This window comes from Abramis brama (assembly GCF_963993115.1).
Source record: "Abramis brama genome assembly, chromosome: 3".
NCBI classification, from domain to species: domain Eukaryota; kingdom Metazoa; phylum Chordata; class Actinopteri; order Cypriniformes; family Leuciscidae; genus Abramis; species Abramis brama.
In genome coordinates, this window is record NC_139965.1 from 6,296,551 (window position 1) to 6,322,860 (window position 26,310).

The 26,310-nt window shown below is 41.2% G+C and overlaps 2 protein-coding genes across 2 annotated transcripts in view; both read right to left on the reverse strand.

Annotated features, from left to right (window-relative positions):
* LOC311079161 (uncharacterized protein) overlaps positions 1 to 3,072 on the reverse strand; it is a 56,469-nt gene extending 53,397 nt beyond the window's left edge. The window contains exon 1 of the mRNA XM_084108367.1: positions 2,800 to 3,072. The gene's annotated coding sequence lies outside the window, so the exon portion shown is untranslated. The remainder of the gene's footprint in view (positions 1 to 2,799) is intronic.
* LOC311079167 (Fc receptor-like protein 2) overlaps positions 1 to 26,310 on the reverse strand; it is a 248,771-nt gene that overhangs the window by 171,444 nt on the left and 51,017 nt on the right. The window lies entirely within an intron of this gene.

Consider the following 26,310-nt stretch of genomic DNA (forward strand, 5'->3'; position numbering starts at 1 on the left):
TAAAAGATAATAGCGACTTTTTATCTCACAATTGTGAGTTTACAGATAAAGTCAGAATTGTGTGTGAAATAAAGTCGCAATTGCGTGTTATAAAGTCAGAATTGCGAGATATAAAGTCTGAATTGCGAGATATAAAGTCTGAATTGTGTCAAATAAAGTCGCAATTGCGTGTTATAAAGTCAGAATTGCGAGATATAAAGTCAGAATTGCGAGATATAAAGTCAGAATTGCCTGAAATAAAGTTTCAATTGCGTGTTATAAAGTCAGAATTGCGAGATATAAAGTAAGAATTGTGTGAAATAAAGTCACAATTGCTTCTTATAAAGTCTAAGTGAATTATTATTTAACCTTTACATTATTTGTTATTAATACAAACTACACAATAGTAAGAGCTGAACTGTTGCTTCATTTATCCAATTTGGAAAAAGTGCTAATTTGGAATTCCACCATGGAAAAAGTGGGCTGGTCTTGGGCCTGAAACTCCCGGGCTGAAACGTGGCCCCACTCCGGCCCTGCGTACGTGACCATTTAGTACAGTTATAGGCATCTAAATATGTATATGCACACAGTTTCTCTTTACCCTCGGTTTCTCTATCAGGTAGGTGTAGAAGTCAGGCCACTCAACCGGAGGTAGCGCTGACGTTAATCCTGTCAGATCGTCCATCCACTGACTGAGCGTGTATGCCGGGTCAGCCAATCTGGGATGTCCGTTAAAATAAACTTTTGCAAATAACAATCGCGGTCCTGGACAGTGAGTGACCTTGCACATTAAGATAAAATCGGATTTTCTCCAGTCATTATTAAAAAAACAAGCTAACAAAACTTACGTTAGTGAAGCGGCCAGAGGGATCGTTCTGCCACCACCTAAGCTCCGCCCACAAAAAAACGTCACCATGTTTACCAACTGAAAAGTGGTCTATAATGTGAACAAAGTATTACCGTGAACTTTCATTTGAGACCACTAAAAAAAAAAGAGATGTCCACTGGACCAGCAACTACACAGTCACCATCTGTTAAATAAAGCAACATGCAGCAAATCATCAATGTTTCTAGATTTTCTCCTGGACTGAAGCACAGGCTCTACTCTTCTGCACAATGGTAACCAAAAAAATAATAATTGTACAGTAAACTATGGCAACAGTGTTGCCAGTATATACCTGTTTTAAAACTTACAGTTTATTACTGTTAAAATACATTTCGTGTGTGTCTTTTTATCTTACACTGTTAACCCTTTCAACCCCACAGGAACATCCACACTAGAGTAAAAAATAACATTGATGCAGTGTTGCATTGAGGTATTTGGGGGGGCCAGTGCCCCTGTCTCAACAAGCTTGCCCCCCCTCTGGCCCCCCCTAAATTTGGAATTGTAAAATCACACCAAACAACTTTGGGTGCAATGCGCCACAATCTGCTTTTGTAGAAATATTGTAGTATCGTGCATTCTGTCATCGCAGTTCTTGCGCCTCCGTCTCAACATACTGTACAACGCGATGAATAGTCACATCAAATGTTAACGCAGAGGAACGGGATACTGCAGTTCACAAAAGTTCATTATTTGCATGTGCTTTAAAGCCTTGCCGGTTAAACGTCATTCGCTGCTGATGCGCTGTTCTAACATGTGCTTTTCTGAGCGCAAACACCCAACGCGCACATGCACTAAAAGCCTGTCTAACAGTACCTGGTTACTGGACTAAGTTATCTTTCGAGTCTTATATCGAGTCTTATATCGAGTCTTATATTGCGCTAATACTGTCAAATACACAAAAGGTTTACATAAACAAAGTTGGTTACGTCTAAAGCAAACAGAGAAAATTGAGAGAAAATCTGACTGCTTGTCAAATGCGTGTATATTAGATGCGTTGCGTGCAGGTCTTAAGCCCAATTTATACTTCTGCGTCGAACTTACGCCGTAGCTACGTCGTAGGCTGTGTTTAGCAGGCGTACCCTTCGGCGTACCCTGACGCGCACCTCTCCAAAAATGTAACAACGCGTCAACTCTACGTGGACGCAAGCGCTGTGTTTGGTCTGCTAGAACCCCTCCCTCGGGTTTCACATGCTCCCTCTGCATGAGTAATTGCGCGTCAACGCGGACAACGACACAGAAGTATAAATTAAAACCAACGCGTTGCCTACAGCGTAGAGGCTTCAGCGTAGGTCCGACGCAGAAGTATAAATTGGGCTTTAAAGAGACAGTAGCCTAATAGTAAAAATGCTGCCGCGTATCCTTAAAGAAATAGTTCACCCAAAACCAAACAGTTGCTGGTACCCATTGACTTCCATAGTAGGAAAAAATATATACTATGGAATGGGGTACATCAACTGTTTGGTTACCCACATTCTTCCAAATAACTTTTTTTTTTCAACAGAAGAAAGAAACGTATTTGGGTTTAAAACAACTTAAGAGAGTAAATGATAACAATTTATATTTGGGGGGAGAATTATCCCTTTAATGTTAATAAAACAACAAAACACAAAGAGGAAATCACTCACTGCTCTTGACTGAGAACATTAAGTTGTGTGTGTAATATGTATCTTGTTCTTAATTTTTAATAACAAAGAAAATAATGACAAAGATTTTTATCTTCGCCACTTTGGCCTAAATGTCTGCCATTTTTTTATTTTTTTATATTTTGTAAACCTAAGGCTGTAATGCTCAGTCACTTGCAAAATAGTAAAACCAACATGAAAAAGAATTGTGATAAAATCCCCCCCCCCCCCCCCCCCCCATTACCATTGTTGTCTAACCCTAATCATTCTAAAACATTCCCATAACCTGTTACAATCATAAATTGTCCTTACCTGCAGGTTAAAGATGCTAGACGTTGTTTCAGGGTCCTCGGCGGTGTCCCGGCTCGCACTGGGCGTTTGCTTAGTATTAATATCTAAACTACAACAAAATAAAGATATTTCTAGGAAAAATCACTCCGAGACTTGTCTTAAAAGGTTTCAGAATCACCAAAAAAATGGTTTTGTTTTACTTAAAAATTTTCAGAATAATACAAAGACAACAATTCATAGATTGAAAGATTAAGATATCAGAAATGCGTGAAGGTCTTCACCTGAATTGCGGCCCAGAGAAATAGGAAACAAAGCTTTTTATATTGTTCGTTGTTATTGGGGCTGTCCTAAGACTTTGGGGCTGTCCTAAGACTTTGGGGCTGTCATTATAATGCATCAATTCCTTATAAGGTAAACAACTGGCCTTGAAATTGTCCAAGGTTATAACAAGGTTGCAAGAAGCAGCTATACTTATTTTTTGTAGCTTACGCTTGAAATCTAATATATATCTGACCGTTCCTTCACCCGCAGCTGTCAAAACCACATCCTGCTTCATCCAGCTTGTGTCTGGCTCTCCTCTCTGGTTTTCAGAGGCTACAAGTCTTTTTATTTTTTAAACGATTGTAACAGTCAGAGAAGCAGACATCACCCTAAGACCTGCTGAGCTGTTGATTCTATTCAGAGAAATAAAGAAAAGCACAAACACTTTAGTTGCAGGGCATTTTGCATCATGCTTCAAACGATCCAAGCCTCTCCTGCAAATGCAACATCCAGCTTTTCCATTTGTCTGATAACTTGAGTCTTCTGTTAAGATGGCTTCTTGCATGATTTCTTCTTCCTATGGCGTGGTCTATGTCACAATATGAGGTCGATCTGGCTTTGGATATGGTGATGAAAAAAAAAAAATGCTTTTGCATTTGCTTGCACAACTTTTGCAAGCAAACTCACCAATCAAGAAATCTCCTTTAAATCAATTTGAGCCCCAGTGAACAGCATGTTGAATTTGAGTTTGCAAGCTGCATGAAACAGAAATAGTTTTGAGATTATTTTTTCTTTAAAAAAATTTGATTTGATTTTTAGTGTCTAAGCAATTTATAAAAACAATAATGTAACAATAATCTTAATAATGACCTGAATATTATTTCCAACATTTGCAGATATTCAGCTCAGCAATGTACACGCATAATGAAAGGTAAGAACAGTGTTAATAAAATAAGACTACAATCAAATCTCTTAAAAAAAAAAGATCAGTAGCCTACTTGAGTGTCTTTCTCAAATAGCGTCTAAACCTGCAAGAAAAATGGTTCTTCTTGGAAAAACAGGAGATGGCAAAAGCAGCAGTGGAAGTACAATTCTCAGTAGACAAAGATCCACAACTGATTGTCTTGAGGAAGTCGTCAAGTCTGAGTGTTGTGAACAAGTCGTCCTGTGTCGCATGATGGTGTTGCAACCACTGCAAATTGCTATGTGGTCAAAACGGGTTCACCACTTTTGGGCATGGACTCAATTAAAGCCTTAAACTGTCACATTGTAGGAGATAGGATTGTTACATTTTGGGCCCTGTTGTTTCACCAGTGCTAGAAATATGTAATACACAGGGCTGTACGATAACCTTTTTTTGCACATAGCACTGGAGCTACAGAGGGTGAAAGTTTTGTAGCAGAGGCCTAAGAGTTGTAGCACAAGTATAAAACGTCCGTTATCATCCCTGAAAACAAACATAAGTAATGGAGTTCATTACTTAAAGAGGCATTGATGTTCCATAAAGGGCAAAAACATTAACATCACAAAAAATGTTTTTAAACAAACTTTTTTTTATTTGTTAAAAATGGAAGAGTGCAGAAACATAACAGCTCTTAAACCTCAACATTACATATCGAAGTAGAACAGATCTGTGGGCAGACATCACTAAAAAACGCGACCACAGGAGGATCACCTTCTGAACTGTTAAGAGGGAGGAAGATGTGCACAAAGTTAAACACTCTGTCTACCACAACAGCTCATGGTGAGGAAGTGACAATTGCATACGTGACTGTGTGCAGCGGGTTCAGCTAAAGTAGAAATGGTTCACAGATCTGAAACCTGGAGCTAGACCACCACCCTTCAAGTGTGGAGATTGTGTACATGTAAGAAAGCTGCACGTGTTAACCATGGAACTGAGAATGTTGTACTATAGTCAGTTAAGTAAGTAAGTAAGTAAGTAAGTAGACTTTATTAATCCGACACCAGGGAAATCCACTAATTACAGCAGCTCCACAAAAAATACTAATAAAAATACTCCTGTGTGTTTTAAAGACTAGAGTAAAGGAAAATTGTGATTGGTTAAACAATTCAAGCTGCACCTTGCTATACCTGGTGTGTGTGCGCGTGTGTGCGCGTGTTTGAGAGTGTAGCGAGAGAAGCTTGCTCACTGTAACTTACACTGTTACTAGAAGCTTAGTATTAGGGTTATCACTTGCCTATAATTAACCTTTTTTATCTTATTTTTTCAGTTCATCAACTTTTAAAAAGGTCATTCCTACTAGATACCCATCCGATATTGAATTATCAATAATATAACTAACCCACCATTAATATACAGTATATGTATTACGGTAACTTTATCAATATAACCATTAACTTAAATTAAGGATGATTTTTAAATCATTTCACAACTCTGGATCGAGTGGAGGTTTATTGTGTCTTTAGGTATACTCTAATATACAATATTGCCTTCTTCGTGAAGTATTATCATCCTAATGTATGTACACTGTCTATTAACATATACCTATCACATACAGATCACATGAGAAATATTTCCACATCCACATAGATTTTCCACATTCAATAATAGATGTAATTGTCAACACTTTACTTCCTTTCTTTCTACTTTTTAACAGCAGACAATTCTCTCTCACAGACTCTAGTGGACTGGTCCAGTATTGCGGTCTATGAACATCAACACAGAACATAACAATGTGCATCAGTAAATTTGTCACATAGTCATATAGAAAAATGCAAAGAGTTCCAAACTTGTAGATATTTTTTTCTCTCCATCAAACACAACACAACCATTACACTTTAAATTATCCACTGCCGGTGCACAAATTCTATTCAACGAATCACAAATGAAGAAACTCATAACCTTACATTTTTGATACAGTTGCTGCAGTGAATATGGTGCAAAACAAATTCACACCCCTTTATCAAAACATTTTAAGTCATGGATGACTTTTGCACATCGAATTATGCAATGAGAGTGGCACACTTGTAGATTGTTATCACAAATAATTAAAACACATATATTTTTCTAATACAAGTCCATAACTTCAACTGCTTGTGTAACAGACTTTGTTTTATAAATATTCTAATTCGTTTTTGAACACATTTTTTATATTTCTGTGAGTTTAAATGCGTTTAAGAAATGCATTATCTGTCTTACTAAAGAGGGACTTTTATTTTGACGGGTATTGTAGTCTACGGGGAAGGAAAGGGAGAGCACGCAGTTAAAGTTCGTCAGAGTTGTTTCGCAGCTATAACGTTTGCAACTTTGTTAAGCACCCCCCGAAAAGGCATAAGGTCTGTATATATTTGATAACTGTTTGTTGTAATGACTGTTTTGTGTAATTCGCTGTATGTTAATGTTAATGATAGAGTTTTGAACTAGTCGGTAATTCGCGCTTCTTGTACTTTGTTTGTTTAGCTCTTACGGTGATTTTTGGAGTCTTACGGTGAATTTTGGAGTGAAAACGGACTCAATAAACTTCATTAACATCAGTAAAGTTTTGGCCATCATTCGGGCGGGGTCCGCTACAGCTTGAATCTGCCGTTAGTCTCAAACACTTGCAAACAAATGACACGTTCTTCTCGCTCTCACTTTTGCACTGTTTATATGTGAAATGTGGAGTAAAAGTGATTTGTGTGCCTGTAGAGGCAGGGCCAAGCACTGTTTAGAGATCAGAGAATTAATTTACTTATTTGTACTTATTGACAACGGTGTGACGTGTCCACCTAAACTCAGTTTTATAGGGTTATAAGTCTGACAATGTGCATTATTCATTTACAGAACTACATCACATTAATGTATTTAGCAGATGCTTTTATCAAAATCAAATGGCAAATAAAGAAATATCACAAGCAATGCATCCTACAAGAGCAACAAAACACAGTAAAAGAGTAGTTATGGAGTAGTACAGAAGAACTAAAGAGCAGAAAAGAGAATGAGAAAAGAATACAGTACACTGTAATATGTGTATACTGTTAATGTACTGTTGTAATTCATAAAGCCCAGAACGGAACCATACCGCCAATCCAAACTGTATGCTAATTGTCAATCGTATTTGATGGTAGTGGTCCTGACAGAATTAGTGTACTGTTGTAATTCATAAAGTCCAGTACCATGTGAAGAGTGTGAGATGCCTCTCCCTGGCCACCATCGCCGCCATCAAGTTCGTCCGTTTGCTGTTTGTTTGGTGGCCCGGAGCGCTAAATCGTGCGGCGCAGCTCGTTTCCATTGCATCAGGGAAAGACCCCGACCTTGGTCCAAATCTTTCAGCAGAACAGCCTGGTATGCTTGCAAAACAGCCGTTGTGTGCAAGGCATCACCAGCCAGACACGCCATCGCGAATGCCCTGCCATTTAAGCGCAATGTTTGTTTAAAAGCACTTAGTGTCAGAGAATCTCTCGTCAACTGGCACATCGACACATACCTGTGTTCGCGCATCCTCTCAACATCATCGTAGTTTGCTCGTTGATTGCGATGGATGCGCACTGAACACATGTTCTTCCATGCCTTTTCGATCTCATTGTATAGATTAGGCAGGAATGGAAGGCTCACGGGAGCATTATGGCTGGAAAGAAACCGTTTGTGAAGTCTGCCACGAGCAGTCTCTTCCCTCACACGCTCCAATGGCCGCCAAAGCCTCGCTGAAGCGCGTTCCATAGCACTCAACATACACAGGGTAGGGTGGCTGTGAGGGTTCGGGTTGTATATCCTCTTCATCCTCATAAGCCATCTCCTGCTTTTTTGGGCTGATCACACCTGACTCGTTTTTCAGGGTCGAAAACGCGAGGTGCACAGCACTTTACATTACACAGAACGAGCAGTGCGCTGCGTTTTTTATGTTGCTAGGCAACCAATGAAACAGCTGTGCTGTCAGTCAAGTAAACGTCAAATCAGCCATTTATTACCTTTATTTACTTTCTGTTAACATTGTGGTAGTTACGGTTCGTGAAGTCGTTAAGCTCCTGGTAACCCACGAGAGCACCACAAGTTTATCCTCTATCATCGCACTCTCCTGGCGTTCAAGCAACTGTAGCTTTCATAACTTAAAAGGAAGGCCCGCCTCTCACTTCATTCGATTGGACAGTGGAAAAAAACGCGATGACGTCGGGCGCTTTTTCTGCTCGGAGTTGCTTTTTTTTCAACTTCAAAAACGCGAGGCGCAGCGGGCGGTAAAACGCGAGGCGCAGCAGGCGCATAAACAGCGCGCAAAACGCTCGCTGCCATAGGAAACCAATTGAAAATAGGCGCCTCTCACTGCAAAAAATGCGTCAGGTGTGATCGGCCCCTAAGTGTAATTTTTCCTTAAGTTCGCCCTTATGTTTCCCTTAAACCTAGTGTTACTTAAGGGTTTCTTTAAGTGAAACGACAAACACTTAGAATTAAATGCCCTTAAATGCTGTTTTTTCATCCTTTAAAAAGTGTTAAGTTGCATAAAACGGTCATTTCCCCAAGTATAACTTAAGGTTTGGAAATCGTAACCTTAAGAGTAATGTCACGGAGTGACAAGTAGGAACTATAACAAATGGAACGAGTTCCCTTGGGGAAACAGTTCTGGTGTGACACCAGGCCGGTTCCGGTGACCTGTCATGGCCGCCCATGTTGATGAGCGACAGCTGCAGCGGATAACTAAGCGGCTATTGGAGCGCGTGTTGGGAACGGGGATTTAAAAAGCGGCGTGTTGAAGAGGAGATGGGTGAAGCGGAGGGGCAGAACGGAGGCAGCGGGCAGCAGGCGAGAGAGAGAGTGGCCGAGGCCGAAGTGGAGGAGAGTGGCATTGTGAGAAAAAGTTCAGTGTGTGTGGCGGTCAAAAAGCTCAGTGTGTGTGGCGGTCAAAAAGTTAAGTGTGCGTGGCAGTCTGGGGTTTAGTGTGCGTGGCGGTCTGAAGAGAGGGAAGCGGCAGTTTGAAGAGACGAGTGTGTTCTGAATTACAGATTATTGATCGAATTTGGTGTCTCCTTTTGAAAGTATCATCATAGTGGATCTGCCGGCCCGACGAGCTGAAGTGAAGGTACACTTTTCACTGTTAAGCGGTGTGTCATTGCAGTGTCTGACGATTGAAGTGAGCACGTGTGAAGATTTAAAGTGGTTTGATACATGCACGAGTGTTTGAACGTTTGATGTTACCAGCACTCTGAAGGCTCAGTCGGAGATCGTCCAGCCCGGTGGGGAACCAAGAATTAATGTGAACATAGAGAAACTGCTAACCGCTATTGCTGCCTGTCATCGCTGTTCTGTGGTTAGAAGACTCAGTTGTAACTGTTGGATTCTGTACTCACTACTGTTGTTCTGTGAACACAGAGAAACTGCTATCCGCCACTGCATGCTGCCATTGCTGTTCTGTGGTAAGAAGACTCAGTTGTTAACTGCTGGATTCTGTACTTATTACTGTTGTTCTGTGAACATAGAGAAACTGCTATCCGCCACTGCATGCTGCCATTGCTGTTCTGTGGTAAGAAGACTCAGTTGTTAACTGCTGGATTCTGTACTTATTACTGTTGTTCTGTGAACATAGAGAACCTGTTATCTGCCACTGCATGCTGCCAATCGCTTGGTCTGACTCTAGCTCCTCCGGAGTGGTGGTTGTCCTCGGCCCTTACAGCGGTGACAGTAACGTGGACAAAAATAAGACGACATGGCTGCATTTATGGAACCAGCTGAAGAACATTATGTGCCAAGAAGAATTTTTAGGGATAGGGAGAACCCTTTGGACCATCTTAGCGATGAAAATTTGTTGCAAGAATACCGATTTGATCGACGCGCAATATTTGACATCAATAACAAAGACGGCACCTTGACCATGTCACACATCGCAACCACTCTTTACGTTGCTTTATGCAACCGGGCACAGAGGATATTAGTGACAACACATCCTCATCTGGCAGCTCAAACTCGCAAGCGTCCAAGGGGCTCTAGCCCTTTGGTTGCCCTAGTCGAGATTGAGATTGATCACCCGAATACCTGCTGAGTTGTTGATTCTATTCAAAGAAATAAAGAAAAGCACAAACACTTTAGTTGCAGGGCAAGTTTGCATCATGTTTCAAACGATCCAAGCCTCTCCTGCAAATGAAACATCCAGCTTTTCCATTTGTCTGATAACTCGAGTCTTCTGTTTGCCGCACCAGATCATCCTGGGTAAGATGGCTTTGTTAGTGAGGTATTCTAGCAGGGCTAGTTCATCAAGGGTTTTAGCCAGTAAACAGGATGGTGTATCGTTCAGGACACAGGAATAAAGACGAGGAGATGTAATTTCTTCTATTAACTGTATTGAGATCCAGCAGTACTCATCAGAACATTCCACTATCCAGTATTGTCATTATAGTCTGATAAGAAACAAATAAATTACCATTAGGTGCTGTCATTTAAAAAAGTTGTTCTTAAATTACTATGCAACGTAAATAATAAATCCACACAAATACAAATCAGGATCAAACAAATCTCTCAATAAACATTGCTATGCCCCTTTTAACGTAATATACAATTACATAGACGAGAATATTACTCTTTGGAGAAATATAAGGAGCTTCACCTATCTCACTGACCAGTTTACATGAAACTGTATTAAACGGGGTTTACAGAAGGAGAAATGGCGACATCCTCTGGCTAGACTAAGCTACTACACAAACAGCATCCGCACATGGTCTCCTGAGCACGATATTAATTTTCCTTAACTCAATGTTATAAATGTTACTACATAACTTAGACATCAGAAGGCTCACATCAGTTAAATTATTTCCTACAGTGTTTTACAGCATAAACATTGTTCTATTGCTATAAATCTCACTCATCACGCTGGGCACGTTAATGCATTGTAATTCTACAGTATAGCAACACAAACACAACAAAGTGACAGTCACTTACTTTTCGTCATGAACTCAACACATGAATATTGGAAGCTGGATCATCCAGAACAGATTAAGGAAACTACACAACACAGGTACGTAGGCTTAACTATGCTGCTGAACTTGAACACGTTTCCGAACTCACTATAACCAACACACTAGAGTCTTAAAGCGACAGGCACCCAGAAACGTCAGAGCCTTTTATACAGCTTCTTGCATGATTTCTTCTTCCTATGGTCTATGTCACAATATGAGGTCGATCTGGCTTTGGATATGGTGATGAAAAAAATGCTTTTGCATTTGCTTGCACAACTTTTGCAAGCAAACTCACCAATCAAGAAATCCAGAAGTGCATGAAGCTAGGGTAGACCAGACAGTTCAGGTGGCCAGGGTGAAGCCGACAATTCAGGAGACCATAGGACTCAGGTGACGTGGTGGCAGCCATCTTGTCCGGAGACACTGGCTCGGCGGCGGCCATCTTGTCCGGAGACACTGGCTCGGCGGCAGATGTGGCGTGAACAGACTCAGACTTGGCAGGCATGACGTGAAGAGACTCAGACTTGGCAGACATGGCGTGAAGAGGGTCAGGTTTGGCAGGCATGACGTGAAGAGACTCAGACTTGGCAGACATGACGTGAAGAGACTCAGACTTGGCAGACATGGCGTGAAGAGGGTCAGGTTTGGCAGGCATGACGTGAAGAGGGTCAGGCTTGGCAGACATGGCGTGAAGAGACTCAGGCTTGGCAGACATGACGTGAAGAGGGTCAGGCTTGGCAGACATGACGTGAAGAGGGTCAGGCTTGGCAGACATGGCGTGAAGAGACTCAGACTTGGCAGGCATGACGTGAAGAGGGTCAGGCTTCGCAGACATGGCGTGAAGAGACTCAGGCTTGGCAGGCATGACGTGAAGAGGGTCAGGTTTGGCAGGCATGACGTGAAGTGGCTCAGGCTTGACAGGCATGGCGTGAAGAGACTCAGACTTGGCAGACAAGGCGTGAAGAGGGTCAGGTTTGGCAGGCATGATGTGAAGAGACTCAGACTTGGCAGACATGGCGTGAAGAGGGTCAGGTTTGGCAGGCATGACGTGAAGAGACTCAGACTTGGCAGACATGGCGTGAAGTGGTTCAGGCTGAGAGGATACTGTGGGTTTGAAACAGAAACAAAAACGTGGCGTGGCGTGAAAACAAAAACCAAGGCATGAACTTACATAACAGCAGAACTACAGGAAACAATACTTGACAAAGACAAAGGCAAACATGAGGGCTTAAATACACAGGACTAATGACTAGACAAGGGACACCTGTGAACAATGATCAGACAATTAACAAACAACAAGACACATGGCAGGAACACATGACAAACAGGGAATCGCATGACAGACATGGAAACATAACAATGACATGAAACGTGACCAAGACAAGACCAAATCGTGACACTGCTCAACAATTGCTATGCAGATTTACTAAATTCAGCTCATATGCAGCATTATAACTGGAGGAATGATATAATATACAATAATATAGTATCACACAATAATAATATAATAATATAAGCTATTGACAGTGGTTTGAGGTGGTAATGTTGAGGTGTGAAGTGGTTCAGGCTGAGAGGATACTGTGGGTTTGCGGTGTTCCTCATCCGTTAAACCCACAGTAAGAGTTGAGCCATTTTAACAAAAGGGCATAGTCAATATACTGGGCCAGGGAAAAATTTATTTTTCCCCCTGGCAATTGCGACCGCACCGGATCATTCAGCCCAAAACGAAAAATGTTTTTAAGAGCCACATCATTAAATTTTACCTGGCAACACAGTCCACAAAATTTCTCCACATACGTTTCCAAGGGAAGATTCCCTTGGCATAGGTTTAGGAGGGCAACCGTTGGGTTCATGTCTGGTGGTGAAGTATTCTGTAACGTGATCCACTGGAGGCAAGTGTAAATGAAAATCCAAGTGTAGTTTATTATAAACAAAACATGAAACAAAAACCAAGGCATGAACTTACATAACAGCAGAACTACAGGAAACAATACTTGACAAAGACAAAGGCAAACATGAGGGCTTAAATACACACAAGACTAATGACTAGACAAGGGACACCTGTGAACAATGATCAGACAATTAACAAATAACAAGACACATGGCAGGAACACATGACAAACAGGGAATGGCATGACAGACATGGAAACATAACAATGACATGAAACGTGACCAAGACAAGACCAAATCGTGACACTGCTCAACAATTGCTATGCAGATTTACTAAATTCAGCTCATATGCAGCATTATAACTGGAGGAATGATATAATATACAATAATATAGTATCACACAATAATAATATAATAATATAAGCTATTGACAGTGGTTTGAGGTGGTAATGTTGCTCACTGCTCTTTGTGTTAAGTGACATGGCATGTTTGAATTCATTGAACTCACATGGCTGAATTCATCATTTCTGGTGTCTTAAATCATCCTTAAAGATATTGCTTAATTTTAGCTAACCCTAACTTTTTTTCTTTATGTTCAGCATTAATTTTTCATAATTTTCATCACCAATTTTTCAATAAAGTAGTATCATCCTACTGTATTTACATGATCTATTAACACATAACTATCATATACAGATCACATGAGACATATATCAACCAGTAAAAAAAAAAAAAAACTAAGATATTTTGTATTTGTTATGTAAAAGCATTATATAAATATGACCACATTTGACAGAAATTGTTTCTCATGATCTTACGATCTTATTGATTTATTTCTTATTGAAATAAATTGTGTTTCTTAAATGCCATAGACAATATAGAGAGACAGAGACAGAAGAGACAGAACTATGAAGGTATTTTGTAGTAAAACATCTAAGCATCTGTAACAGTGGAATTAGTTGTAGAGATGTGTGTAATGTTGGGACTCGTAACGAAAAGAAACAAACAAGGAGAGAGGACGACTTGTTCACAACATTGTCAACACTTTACTTATTTTCTTTCTACTTTTTAACAGCAGACAATTCTCTCTCACAGCCTCTAGTGGACTGGTCCAGTATTGCAGTCTATGAAGTTTTCAGCCTAATTTCCATCCATTTATGAATGGGTTTCTGGTATCAACACATGAATAAACACATGAACACATTCAACAAATGTTTTCTGTCACGGTTCATGAATTCACTGTTCTCTTACGAGAGGTTCTCTCGTACTTGCGTAATATCTTACGCTAGGGGAAAACCTCTTTTCCACGAGATACTGAAGCCAAAAATTATCCTTAATTTTGCAATAATGTAAAACACATTGCAGCAGCATGCAGACATGGGCGAGACAGCTCGCGCGCCCATTGGCTGCTCTGCGGCAACTGCACCAGCCTATCGAGAGAGGCCCCTAATGACGTCAGAACCAATGAGGGCGCTTCGCGCCCAATACGTCATGTCCCGCCAAAAGAGGGTGGGGCTCGGCTATAAATATAGCCTCGAGAGGCTGGTTTGACCAATTTTTCATCTCTTCAGCGAAGCTCACGCATCGCTGGATCCCGAGAGGAAGAAGCCGCGCCGTCTGATAGAAGCACTCAGCGGGATTAGTGCTGCATCTGAAGCTGCTGGTCGACATCTCGCCGCCTTCAGTCGCCGTTCCTGCTCACGCTTTCCGGCGTACATATCCTTTTCTCTGCTACTGTGTTTTGTGTATGTGTGTGTTCGCCGCCACGACTTTGCACTAAAAGAGCCGGGCGTCTTTTTCAAGACACCCCTTTTCCTGGTAAGGATCACGCAGCTCTCGCACTCGCTGACGGCGCTGCCCTCAGCGAGCTAATGCCTACAGTGACTCTGAGGACTCGCCTGGCATCCTTCTCCGAGACTGCACCTCCGCCCGCCGCGGTACCGCGCCGTAAAAAGCGCCGTACTCAACGGGTCCCGGAACCTCCCCCAGCCCGCAAAGCTCGCCGGTGCGCCCGCCTGCTTCACCTGCTTCGCTGAGTCTCTTCCTGATGGACAGCAGCCGCCGCGTGCCGCCGCTTCCGTCGTGGATGTAGACCAAGAAGCCGCGTCTGGGGGGGATGATATCTGCTCTCCCTCTGTTCGAGCCGCGCAAACTGCGCCGTTCACAGGGGAAGTCAGGAACGGAAGGTCACGGGGCTAGCTTTCTCTCTCCCTCTGTTCGAGCCGCGCAAACTGCGCCGTTCACAAGGGAGACCGGAAGCGGACGGTCACGGGGTTAGTTTTTTCTTTACGTTATAAGAAAAGCTACCCCGCCCTAGTTGCGCCCCATTCACCGGCGAAATGAGAAAAGAGTGTTTTTTGTCATATATGCTCGTGCTAACTGAAAGCTTATGTGTCCCCCCCTGTGGCTCAGCGGCGGAATCTAAGGCTTTCGCACGAGAGACCTGTGTTCGAATCCCGGGTATACCGGCACAAAAAATTATGCCGTCAATGCTTCGCTCTGTCAGTTCCCTTAAAAGGCGACTGCAGATGTGTATTTTGCAGCCAACGAGCGCGTTGTACAACCCGCTCGCCTGCACCCAGACACCGTTTCTACACTGTAAAAAAATTCTAACCCTCCCAAATCAAAAATTTCAAGTGACCGATAACATCTAAATTTTTCAATTGGCCCAAGTGAAATTCTGTAAATTGAATTTAATCAATTGTTGCAATAGTCTGTTACCATTGGCTCAATGAGAAATAATACATTGAACCAATTGAAAAAAAAAAAGTTTACCAAACCATGTTATTGGCCCAATTATATATTTTAAATTGTAGTAGCCTTGTTTTTTTGTTTTACCTAAACTAAAAATGTATATTGGTAAATGTATATTAGTAAAGCAACTTTACTGTATTGTTTATTCCCCGTTGCCCCAAAAGAAATATATATATATATATATATATATATATATATATATATATATATATATATATATATATATATATATAAAATATATATATCATTACATCATTATATATTAAAGACTCAAGCCATTCTGCCACAGTTTATTTAATACATTTTATTTACATTTTAACAATATTGTGAAAATACCTTAAAATGGTAAATACGGTGAAATTGTCTGCACAGTAGAACTTAAAATCATGCATTTAAATTTAGTATTCTCATCAAAAAAATACCTTAACATGCAAGTAACTGGAGAGGGTTAATTCAAATGTTCAGTGCAACTTCAATTGAATTGTTGTATTTTCACAAGAGGTACTTTGAGCACATGAAACTGCATATGAACAGTTTAACATCCAAAACATTTACAAATATTTGAAAGATTGCAAAAGTAAAGAAATAAAAATAAAAAAAGGAAAAACGAGAAGTACTTCAGGGTTACTTCACTCAGTGTTTAGTGTAATTTCATCTGAACTTTAGTATTCTCACAGGAGGTATTTTGAGCTCATGAAACTGCATCTTACACTTCAAATATTAAACATGTAAACACATTTGCAAATATTTAGAAAGCTGCAAAATAGCATTCTCACAAAAGGTACTTCTCTCCTAAGGGATAAGTGAAATTTTACTTAGTTTTCTAATAATTTGCTCCTCAGTTTGCACTCTTTTGCTGCACTCAGTTCCCATTTTCAAAAAGACCTTCTGAATGAATTCGAAGGTACATTTTAAGTCCTTGTTGTATTCCATGTTAAGTGCGTAGAGCAAGCCAAAGAGGACAATGAACACACACACAAAGTCTCCCATGTTTTCCAGGACAACTTCCTCTTCAAGGACAATTGCAACATTTACCACATTGGAGAGGAATCTTGAAGTTGAACTGTTGCTGCTCACCACTTCAATAATTCCCATTTTCATTGCAAATTTGTGATGCTCCAATGCCTCTGTACTCTGTAAAAAGTATAAAATAGCAACATTAATACTGTGTCAACAAATAGTGAATAAATCCAGAACATCTTCACTGGCCATATCCTCACTATTTTTTTTTTTTTTTTTTTTTTTTTTAAGTTTAACTTTAAAATATATAGTATGACCTGCTGAAACCGATTTCTAAGAACTATACAGCATATACAAAAAAAAACCTACTTTCCTTCAATGTAAAATTTCATTTTCATTAAAAAAACCCCTAAAAAGTCAATAATAAGATGAGAACAAATAAACAAATCGCAAACAACAGCACAAATAAATGCAATAGAATAAAGAGATATGAAATAAACAGCTTTAAGTTTTTCAGGTGGGTTCAACAGTATACTCAGGTAAGAAATACTACAGAAATCAAAGTAATCAAATGTAAAATAATTCATTGTAAAAATTAAATACAGATGTATGCTTACAATTACAAAAGTTATTCAGTCAAGAGCAGAGAGTGATTTTCTTTGTCTTTTGCTCTTTAATTATCATGACAGACAGCAGCAGGAATATTAGGCTGCTGTCACAAGAGTTTATGCACAGCTCCAATATACTGTTATATAACATGCGTTATATTTCTCAACCATTTACATCCCAAAACTGACTATTTTAACTGACTACTCGGCCAAGACAGGTGTTTGACATAATTTTGTGCGTATTTGACCGTTTAAGCGGAGCAAAACACTAATTTTGGTACTTGCAATAATTTTAATATGATATAAAAAGTTAATTATATCCACTGACCTACAGAATATGACAATATGGTTGGCAAAGGTGGACTATAAGGTTATGAAATGAAATATTTTACATTACCAACCAACTAACCAAGGAGTAACACAAAATGGCAGACATCAACTTCGTATGCAGCCTGAATTAACTTACACTGTCACGTTTTAGCGGTCTCATTGCGCCTCAATAAAGAAACTTAACACAAATTACATATTATAAGAGCTAACAGTATTAGCCACAAATAAGGAATGAACAAATGCAATAACAACTCTTGTTAAATACTCACTGTGAAAGTCGTAACGTTAGTGGTTCCGTTTTCTTCACGAAGTTAAATGATACCCGAGTCAGACCTACCGATGCTACATTGAGAGAAAAAAAAAAAGTTATAACAGAAACCTATACCTATGTCTCATAAATTTAATAGAATCATAATAAAGTTCGATAAAATTATTATGTTATGTAACGTTATGTAAAATATACTGTGTCCTAAAGTAAAACATTCGGAGAATCGTTCTATCGGTCCAGCACTCAAATTAACGTACACAAAGACTTAATAACTACAGAGTTCAGTACTAATATATAAATTGTCTCTGCTAATACTCACCATAACTTAAATGATGGAAATTCTGTCTGGAAATTCTGTTCTGTCGTCGTTCTTCAGCATCGACTCCTCTGCGTGCTCCCGCGCAGTACATTTGAATCCACGGTTTCTCTTAGGCGCATGCGTATAAGTTTTTTTTTTTTTTTTTTTTGCAAAGCTTATTTGGCAAACACAGATTTTTCACTTCTACTTGATAGATTGGCTGGACACAATTTCTTATGTTCAGTGAATATATTTTTTTAATTTTACCTTCAGACCTTAAGCTAAAATTACCACAATGCATCTTTTTGTTTGGGGACAATTAGTTGGAAGCAATTTGTTGAGTCAATATTTAATTGTATGTTTCCAAAATTGTTCAAAATATATATTTTTTACAGTGTATGGTTCGCGGGCGTCGCTGGTGAAATGAGAAAAGAGAGTGCTTTTTGTCCCGCTGAGGCCGGACCAGTCTCCATTTCTCATTCCCTCTGAAGTTCAGGCGACTGGAAATATCAATATTGCAGCAAACGAGCCTGTTATAAATACACGCACGCCTGCAAACAAACGCCGAAGCATACATGTTGACGCTATCTTATATGCTCGTGCTAACTGAAAGCTTATGGATTCCCCCCTGTGGCTCAGTGGTGGAATCTTAGGCTTTCGCACGGGAGACCCGTGTTCGAATCCCGGGTTTACTGGCACATAAAATTATGCCGTCAATGCTTTCGTTCTGTCAGTTCCCTTAACTCTTCGGAGTCTTGGGCTATTTTGGCCGTTTTTGAGTACTTTTTATTTTTTTTATTTTGCGACATAAACAAATGTTTACCATACCAATGTTTGGTATTGTTTTTTTCAGCACAACATCACCTATATGAACAGACAATTATTTTTTCACTTTTATGTACTGTATCAACATACTGGACCCAAAATCACACAAAAAACACAAAATCCGAATAGAAAAATTATAGTTTTTTTACTACAAAAAACACAAACATGCTCAATGAAGCATTTTAAAAGGTTTAAAATGTAAACACAAGTTGTAAATGTCAACATATACAGGTAAAATTCAGATATAATCAAGCTATATACAAAAAAAAATATGATTTACAAAAAAAAAGCGAGTGTAGCCATAGGCTTTTTTTTCTCTTTTTAGCTTTGCCACTTTTTAAAAGTTTATGCACACAATTATACAGAGAGCTATATTTAAGGCCTTGCATTCCCAGAGTATGAGGGTTCCCACTTAGTGCAAATACAACATAAAAAAGGTAAAATTGAGATAAAATCTAACTATATACAGCAAAAAGTAGGTGTGGCAATAGGCGTTTTTTTCTTTTCTTTTTTGCTTAGAAACTCTACAAAACACTTCATGTACAATTACACAGGCAGCTACATTACAGGGCTTTCCTTCCTTGAGTAAGAGGGGTTCCTAAAAAGTGCAAATATACTATACAAAAGGTAAAATGAACACAAAATCAAACTATATATACAACTATTTACAACGAATATCAGGTGAGTTTTTTTTTTTTTCTGTGCCACTCCTCAAAACAGTTTCTGTCAACAATGAGACCAAAGACATTCGCTTCATTTTCCTTCCACAAAAAACTACCTAAACTACCTAAACTATCTACACTACTCCTAAACTACTCTCAAAATCTATTCAAACTTTTCCAAAAACTAGCAATAATATCTCTCTCTCTCTCTTTCTATATATATGTCTCTTTGTCTACTCCGTCAATCTCCTGACTCCCGCGGGCGCCTTTCAATTTCACTTCTTTGCTCAGTTGGCTCCTCCTCCACTCCCTAAAATGTGCAGCCTGAAGATCTGAGTCAGCAGATTCACACATTTTTCTCCGTTTTGTTTTATGACAAAAACCGACGAAGTTATGAGAATAAATGCAACGCCTGTCGCATCCCATCTTGCGTTCCTTTACGAACGCGTCAATATTTTAAAAAAAAAATTATATAAAGTTTAAATTATCATATCTCCGTTTTTACTTGGTCTATCAACACAAAACAAAAAGTAAAATAGAGTTTCAAGCCAGCACTTTCGACAGAAGTGGACAGCAGCGCTCAACGTGACTTTGTTTTTATGCTTCGACGTCTTAAACTGGTCATGTGATTTGATCACGCCGGCGTGATCGGCGACTCGGAAGAGTTAAAGGCGACTGCAGATGTGTATTTTGCAGCCAACGAGCGCGTTGTACAACCCGCTCGCCTGCGCCCAAACACTGTTTCTATGGCAACACAAAGTATTCCTAGCCGCTGTGGTCGGACTCCCACCAAAACTTCTCGCTCGCTCAGTTCCAGTAATTGTTCAGAATGCTCACGACCAGGAAAATCCTCTCACAAATTTGCCAAGGGGACTGGTTCATGTCGATAGATCTGAAAGACGCTTATTTTCAAATACAAATAGCGTCACGTCACAGGCGATTTTTGAGATTCGCCTTCGAGGGCCAGGCATATCAGTACACAGTCCTGCCGTTTGGCCTATCCCTGGCACCTCGTGCATTCACGATGTGCATGGATGCAGCGCTCGTACCCCTCAAGCTCCGAGGCATACGAGTGCTGAATTATTTGGACGATTGGCTGGTTCTAGCTCGATCACAGTCAGAGCTCATAGAACACAGGACCATATTACTCGATCACCTCGAGAATTTAGGTCTCAAAGTCAATTGGGCGAAGAGTTCGCTGTCTCCCAGTCAGAAAATATCTTTTCTGGGTACAGAACTGGACTCGCTGTCTATGACAGCACAACTGTCACCGCAGCGCAGGCTGAGTATTCAGCGCATGACATAAACTTTTCGCCACGGCACTTTAGTCCCGCTCAAAAAGTTTCAGAAAATGCTGGGTCTCATGGCTTCAGCATCTTCAGTGCTTCAGCTGGGTCTGCTTCGCATGCGCCCGCTGCAGTACTGGTTAAAACCGTGTGTTCCGCGCAGAGCGTGGACCTCCGGTCTCTTGCGCCTCAAGGTCGATCAGAAATGCATTGCAGCTCTGAAACCTTGGACAGTGACCGATTGGTACCGGTCAGGTGTAAGCCTGGGGACTTCCTCGAGTGTGAAGGTGGTGTCTACGGACGCCTCAACCTCGGGATGGGGAGCGCTGCTAGAGGGCAGACCGTTCTTCGGCCAGTGGTCAGAACGGGAGATGCTTCTACACATAAACTGCCTGGAAATGATGGCAGTCGACAACGCGCTGAGGTGCTTTTGTCCCCATATAATAGGGCACCACGTCCTGGTCCTTTCGGACAACATGTCAGTTGTGGCTTATATAAATCACCAAGGAGGTATCAGATCCAGAACCCTTCACAGGCTGACGGAACGCCTCCTGGTCTTGGCTCAGCACAATCTGCGCTCGCTCAGAGCAGCGCATGTGCCCGGCCACCTGAATGTGGGACCAGACAGACTGTCCAGGAACAATCTTCCGGCAGGAGAATGGTCTTTACACCCGCAGACAGTCAAACTGCTGTGGAGGACATTTGGCAGAGCGAAAATAGACCTATTTGCGTCTCAAGAGAACGCTCACTGTCAGGAATTTTTCTCCAAGAGCAGGGATGCGCTGGCCACGTCTGGCCCCGCTGCCCGCTCTATGCGTTTCCCCCTGTCACGCTTCTACCCCAGGTGTTAGAGCGAATCAGTGAAAACGGATACCCAGTGCTACTTGTCGCCCCATTACGGACGAACCAAGTCTGGTTTCCAGTCCTGATGCAGCTGACGAGTACTGCCCCGTGGCCGATACCGGTGAGGAGGGATCTCCTCTCGCAGGCAAACGGCTCGATCTGGCATCCTTGCCCGGAGCTTTGGTCCCTACACGTGTGGGCCATCAACGGGTACCCGTTAACCTCCCAGCGGGAGTGTTAAACACGATCACGCAGGCTAGAGCTCCATCTACGAGACGGCTCTATTCCTCAAAATGGTCTGTGTTCACTAGCTGGTGTACAGCGCGTGGCACTTCACCCTCACACTGTGGGGTGTCGGAGGTTCTTTCCTTTTTACAAGAGCTTCTGGATAAGGGCAGAGCCCCATCCACGCTCAAAGTTTATGTGGCGGCCATAGCAGCGTTCGCTGAACCAATGCTTGGCCAGTCATTAGGAAGGAACGATCTGGTCATTCGCTTCCTTAGAGGAGCTAAGAGGCTGAATCCTCCCAGACCTCCCTCGGTTCCCGTTTGGGACCTTTCCACGGTTCTGGAAGCCATGAAAGGTGCCCCATTCGAGCCAATACAATCAAAAGACCTAAAACACTTGTATTTCAAAGCAGTGTTTCTTCTGGCTCTCGCTTCAGTGAAGCGCATAGGGGACTTGCAAGCGCTCTCAGTGAGCGCGACGTGTATGGAGTTTGGACCTAATGACTCGAGAGTCATACTCAAACCAAAGCACGGATATGTTCCTAAATCCCTCAATACACCGTTTAGGGCACAGGTGATCTCCCTGTCGGCCCTGCCGGTATCTGAAGAGGAAGGGGATGCAGGCTTCCTTTGCCCGGTCAGGGCGTTAACCCTCTGGAGTCTGAGCGGTTTTCTGGGCCCTGGGGGTGTTCTGACATGCTCTGACATTTGTGCTTTTTTCAGTTGCTTATAAACATATTAATGGCAAAGGTGTAAATTCACTCTATATAGCACAAACAGGGCTACAATAATATGTGAGCCACATGTATGTACATGTTTTCATTTTTGAGAGAATAATGTTTATGCGTGGTTATCGAAAAAACAAAAAATTAAAGTTTTTGAAATAAGGCCACAAAACACATACTAAATATGTGGCAATACGACTTTTGACTAATGGATGTCCTCGCCTATAGTTTTTTCTTCAAAATTATGTGAAAATAGTCTTGCTTTATCGTTCACATAAAACCATACATTGATTTAAATTGATGTAAAACAGGTTTTGCTTGGAAAGCCAATATGCGAGGGGGGCGTGAACGAGGAGTGGTTTACACCTGAGAAATACAATGTCCCTCCCACTCTGCATAATTAGCCATTCATTCAGGTGTGACACTGACTGAGCCACAATGCAAGGACAAAAGATTACGGGCCCTATCTTGCACCCAGCGCAATTGACTTTGTACACTGACGCATGTATCATTCCTATTTTGCACCCGCGCAAAGCGCGCTTTTCCCTCCTCAGAAGCACGTCGCTAAACTAGGGAATGAACTTGCGCTCCCTGGGCGGTTCAGCGCAAAAAAGGAGGCGTGTTCCGGCGCAAACGTTCCTTCATGCTATTTTGCAGGTTTAGAAAACAATTGCGCCACTAACCAGGAAAAAATAGTTTAAAGTCAGTGGCGCGTTGCGCATGTTATTCATATACTATTTTAAGGGCGCATGCTTGGCCATAATCAATGTAGCGTGTGCACAACGCGCATACACTTTGATTCTCTCATCTTCACAGAAGCAGCAGTTTTCATTTTTGCAAATCATACATTATTATGATAGATAGATAGATAGATAGATAGATAGATAGACAATTTATTATAAAAGCATACATCTAGCTTACACATTTACCCAAATTATCATACGCCTTTTTAACCAAAGTTAATTTGGGTGTGTTTCTCCATCCCCAACGTCCCTGACGAGAGCGTTGCTCTCTTTGGATGTGAACCGCTCCTGGCGCGCGTCTGGCAAATCCGCCGTTATAATAGGAATCCGCTTTAGAACAAAGCGCGTCTGCTCTTAAAGGGAATGTGAGATGACGCTCTGATTGGTTTATTTCACGTTACGCCCAAACCACACCTATGAATAATGAAGCTACTTCAGACCAACCCATTTTAGATTTGCGCCTGGCGCAAGAGTCATTTATCCCGCTGGGAAAATAGCAACAGCGCCAAGACCCGCCCACAAAGTTACTTGCGCTTTGCGCTTTGACACTTGCGTTTCAGATCGTTAAAATAGGGCCCATATTTAGAAGAAGACTTATATTGACCATTTAAGATTTTGCTTACATCTATCTTGTAAATATGTTTTGCTATTTTATTAAAAAGGTTACAATTACAACAATAATTACAATTTCAACAATGTTTCAAGTGTACTCTTTCTTTGTAAAAAAAATGATTATAGGCCTACATTTTATCTATGTATTCATTAGTTTGAATATAGCCAACATTGGAACAGCTAACATCTTAGTTGATGACTTTATTTTTGACAAAAATAGTAGGCTATTTTATATATAGAAATTGCTAAACAAAAGCTTATTTGACGAGGCAGTATATTCTACAGTAAAAACTGTACCCAAATCTACTAAACAAAATGTTGTCTTTCATATTTCGCCTGACTGTAACGTTGTTTACATGAAATATTAGGGCATATTGTTAATTTGCAGTTTAATACGTTGCTTATACAAATAGCCTACATTTTATTTCAACATATTTCAGTCGATTTTTACTCATCTCAGTATAGCAATACAGTTTGCTAAAACATCATCATTCATTTACACACGCAATTTAAATTTAAACTGTCTTTGCCAGCTGTGGTAAACAGCGCGCATTTCTGCCGTTTATTCATTCATAAACAGAAACCCACGTGAAGAAATTCACGTGAGAAGGAAAAAACTTACTAGTATTCCTCAGTTCGCTCCTCGATATACCCGCACTTCTGAGGGACATTTTCCATTATTATTATTCCTCACAGCGCTGCAAGACGGTGTAAACAAGTAATGATCTGAAAACGTGTGTGTTTTCTCGAGCTGATGGGGGCGTTCACAGGATTGCGCTTGGATTGCCTCAGCCATTTGCGTTTGAATAGCGCGCGCTCTCCGTGGGCGGAGTCACATTACATCTGAATGAGCTGTAATTAGGTCGACTGCAATCGCTCTCTTTTAATACAGATTTCACAAGATGAGAATATTTGTTTTTTATATGAATTACTTCATTTAAAAGAAGATAATTCAAGCTTCATGCCTGTGTGTCTGTATGTCTGTTTGACTGAGTATTCGCTGAGCTACAGTTCATTTTCGGACGCGTTTCAGAATGGACTTTACTGGCAGAGAGAAGGCAGAACTCGCTTCGTGTTTATTTTTCTTTATTTGGCAAAAAGCACAACACTTTGTTTTTATTGTGAGTATACACAAAAATAATACACATTTAACAGAATCGATTGATGTATGAAACTCCTATGGAAAATCAAAGTCAACAGAGTATGATTGAGTTTCTTTTACACTGATAAAAAAAAAGCGAGCTGGTATCGCCGGCGATACCGTCGACCTCAGGGGGTTAAGAGCCTATGTGTCTCGCTCATCCGTTTTCAGACAGACGGAGCAGCTCTTTGTTTTGTTCAGCGGACGTTCTAAGGGACTAGCCGCGTCAAAACAGAGTTTATCCAGATGGATAGTCGATGCTATAGCGCTAGCTTATACATCTGAGGGCCTGCAATGCCTGTTAGGTGTCAAAGCGCACTCCACGAGAGGCATGGCATCGTCGTGGGCTTGGTCTAATGGGATTGCCTTGCAAGATATCTGTATGGCGGCAGGCTGGGCCTCCCCGTCTACATTTATAAGGTTTTATAACCTCGAGGTTCCCGCTTTACAAGCTAAGTTGCTCTCGGTCTAAATTTTCAGTATTGCCTGCCCGATGCTATCGGCTCAGGATGCTGAAACTGCTAGAGCGTCGATCACTGATCGTCTGTATACTTCTGTGGGAAGTGCTTAAGTCCCCCATATTTATCAGTCCAGGCCGAGTTCGCCCTGGCTGTGTGGAACACTTGATATAATCTGCTCTTATTAGAGCTCTATATTACAGGAATGATGCTATTCTAGCCCCTCTTCCCGGATTCTCTGTGAGTCCCGTGTGATTAGGCACTGTATGAGCCCCGGGCACCTGCCCTTGGGACTTTAGTGTTGTATCTCAAGCACGCACGGCGTTTTACACTGTGTTCCCCTAGCGTAAGATATTACGCAAGTACGAGAGAACCTCTCGTAAGAGAACGTACTCGGTTACTAACGTAACCTCGGTTCTCTCTAGAGAGGGAACGAGTACTTGCGTATCTTGCCGTGCATGCATCACGCTCTGGTTCGCTTCGGCGATGAAAAACTGGTCAAACCAGCCTCTCGAGGCTATATTTATAGCCGAGCCCCACCCTCTTTTGGCGGGACATGACGTATTGGGCGCGAAGCGCCCTCATTGGTTCTGACATCATGAGGGGCCTCTCTCGATAGGCTGGTGCAGTTGCCGCAGAGCAGCCAATGGGCGCGCGAGCTGTCTCGCCCATGTCTGCATGCTGCTGCAATGGTTTTACATTATTGCAAAATTAAGGATAATTTTTGGCTTCAGTATCTCGTGGAAAAGAGGTTTTCCCCTAG